Here is a 3418-nt window from a genome sequence, read left to right on the forward strand (position 1 = left end):
AATTATTGTTACCAGGGGGGCTAGCCCCCCTGAAACCCCCCATTGATATGTAAACACGACTGTCCGCTCATGTTATTGTTTCGCATTTTTGTGTGTTTTCTTTATTATAGTTTCCAGGGGGGCAAGCCCCCCTGAACCCCCCCACCCCACCCCACTGTTGGTATGATACACAATGGTCCACCAAAGTTAAATCCCCTGCCCACTCTCAACCACCACCACCTCTCGCTCACCTCGCCTCGCCAGTCGCCGCTGACTTCGCTGTGCGTGCGCGAAGTCGCCCGCGGAACTACCTTTTGTCCGCACGCAGAGTACTATGAGTGCGTAGTTAGGCTAGGCGTGCGTAGTAATCACGGGCCGAGACGGGTGGTCCGGTAAAGTACAATCCAGCCGGGCTATTCTCATCCGGGGTGAGAATAGTCTTGAATAGAAAAACGATCTAGATCTACCTCTCACCCCGGGTGAGAATTGCCAGCGTAGGCTATTCTCACCCGGTGCGAAACAAGACCTGCTTTTCCTCATTTTGGAATACTGTCTATCGGTGTGGATGATCCAATTGATAAAAGCCAAGAAAAAATTACGTTATAGCATAAAAGTAAGCTAATTTGATCGTCTTCAAAGATGCTATGGCTATTTCACTTTTCGAATCGAGCCGAACTATGTGGGTCGCCATTTTGTTTTGCCCGGAAGTTCTCGCAAGATCTACTCCTCCCTTATCTCTCTCTCTCTCTGTCTCTTTCTGAATACTGTCTATCGGTGTGGACGATCAAATTGACCAAAACAAAGTTAAAAAATGATGTTAAAACACAAAAGTAAATTAATTTGGTTGTCTACAAAGATGCTACAGCTATTTAACTTTTCGAATCGAGCCGAACTACGCGGGTCGCCATTTTGTTTTGACCGGAAGTTCTCGCGCTACTCCTCTCTCTCTATCTTTCTCTCTCTCCACTGCCCACAGACAAAATTGTACGCTTTTAGTAGGCTAGGCTACAGTTGTAATGGAACGTTTGTTCACGGCACAGAATTCTACAATGTTTCTGTTATCGCAGTGTAGAATTCTGTGGGTTAGGGTGAACGCAAAATTTGTTGGCCTAGATCTAGGCTATAACGGTGAACGCGCACCGGGTGAGAATAGCCAAAAGACTCGCCTGCACTATTATCATCCCGGGTGAGAATAGAGGTGGCATTTCTCTTTACAGCCGTCAGAACTGCATATGAACGGGTTAAGTGTGTGTGTGTATCTCAGTAGTGAGATTCTAGATCTAGATCTAGATCTAATCTAGATCTACCTTGCTTGGTAGGTCTACAGTGTAGCCTTAGTAGGAGTAAAAATAGTTTCCAGCACCAAGGAGACTGACTGAATTAGAATAAGAGTATACCAAGTCAGCAGAGTGAATAGTCACGCAGACCATTGGGGGAGGACTTCCGTAACGAGTAATCACTATCATGTTATAGTGACTATGAAACAACAGTAAAATAAAGACCAAGGGTTAGGGCTATGGTTTGGGCCTTCCTGTACAATTGCGGTCCCGTTAGACCTAGATTCTAATCTAGATCTAGACTAGACTAGCATCAATAAAGCGCACAATCAAAGACTACTGGATGTCGATACTGATTTAAATATTTGGTACGGGGTGTCTACCTACACGGTAACCGGGCACCTAGTCTCACCTAGACTCAGTATCTACATACGCGGTAACTAGGCACCTAGTCTCAGTATCTACGAACACGGTAACCGGAATGAAAATAAATCAATATTATTGTCCTGTGCTGTCACTTGCTGAAAAAAAAGAAAGGGCCTTCGAAAAGAAAGTCGTACAAGCGTCTTGTCGGGGTCGCCATCGTGACCAGTCCGTGAATCTGCGCATGTGCATCACATTGTGAGTACCGGTTGGGGTCACCAAAGTTCATTCAAAGACTGTGAGCTGTGAAGTATAGTGTAGTGTAGGGCTCTGGAATGGGGGGATTATTGATTTTTAAGATGTACAGTCTGGGGAGGGGTGGGGATGAAGGCAACACCAGATGACAAAAACTGAACTTGGAGTTCTGAACGTGAGTTACGTGACACTGAGACTACATGCCCGGTTACCGTGTGCGTAGATATTGAGGCTACGTGCTTGGTTACCGTGTACCTGACACTGAAACTACGTGCCCGGTTGCCAGTTACAGTGTACATAGACACTAAGACTAAGGCTAGGTACCCAGTTACCGTGTACGTAGACACTCCGTTTTCGGTATCAATGTTTTATCGGTAGATCTAGCCTACAAAATGAGCAGTAAAAGGCAAGGGGGGTTTCAGGGGCACGCGCATGAAAAAGTATTGGTTTAGAACCAGAAGTAATTGTTGGTGGGGTCAGTAGAATGAGTATCCCTAAACGGGACCGCAATTGTACAGGAGTGCCATGGTTTGGGGTAGGGGTAGAAGTAAGGGTAGGTGCAGGGAAGTACCAGTCATTTTGTCCGACGGTCATTTCATCATACGGGCCGGTGCAGCAGTCAAGACATCAGTCGTCTCGTCACTCCCCAACCCAGATCAAGGTTGAATGAAGACAGTCATTTTGTCACACGCTTGCAAACACCAAACATGCCTTGTCATGGCTATCGCAAGTCACGATTTTTGGGGGAGGATTAGGATTAGGTGGTGTGTTGAAGGCTGGGGGGGGGGACATGCGACTGAATGCAGAACGACGCAAACTATTTTTAGGTAAGACGGCCATCTTGTGTGACGTCAGACCGAGATACCTCTCCGATCACGTGACTACCTGATCTAAACATAGCCAACTGCATGGCACCACAGATCGTGTATACCTACCTTTGCACGACGTTTGGTGCATTTTTTTCCCAGGAGACGTACCAGTAATGTGATATGATGCAGTGTTCCGGTGGTGCTGCTGCCTATCTCTTCTGCGCATTGTTTTAATCGGCCTGAGAGGGAGGGGGTGGGATCTCCGGGCGTATTTTACGGCAATTTTAACGCGCTTTGTCTTTGTGTTTACTTACCATGTTTCTATTTCAAGTGTCAGCGTTCTTACTGTTCTGAGCATCAACGATCTAAGCGATCTTTTATCACCAGAGCATGGTTACCGAGCTGCAGTTAGCTGCAAGTGTGAAATGTTTGCGTGCGAAACGCATCGATACGGATAATAAGTCAAGCCACTGACTCAACATGTTGTTCCACACAGTATCTCCAAAGATCGTGTAGTGTAGTAGAGAATCTTTGGTAACTCTACCGCCTAATAAAAATAGTTTGTGGGTATCCCAGGAAGTGATGACTTCACAGTACTAAAATTAGCAGCCAATTTTGAAAATGCGTCTTTTTACGTTTAGTCGCATGTGTGTGTGGGTAGGGGGGGGTTGCGAGGCCAACCTGATGAGCTACACCGTTAATAACGTTTTTCGGTAGTCCAGTCCCCCCCCCCCC

This window comes from Aplysia californica, unplaced genomic scaffold (genome assembly GCF_000002075.1).
Source record: "Aplysia californica isolate F4 #8 unplaced genomic scaffold, AplCal3.0 scaffold00134, whole genome shotgun sequence".
Taxonomy (NCBI): domain Eukaryota; kingdom Metazoa; phylum Mollusca; class Gastropoda; order Aplysiida; family Aplysiidae; genus Aplysia; species Aplysia californica.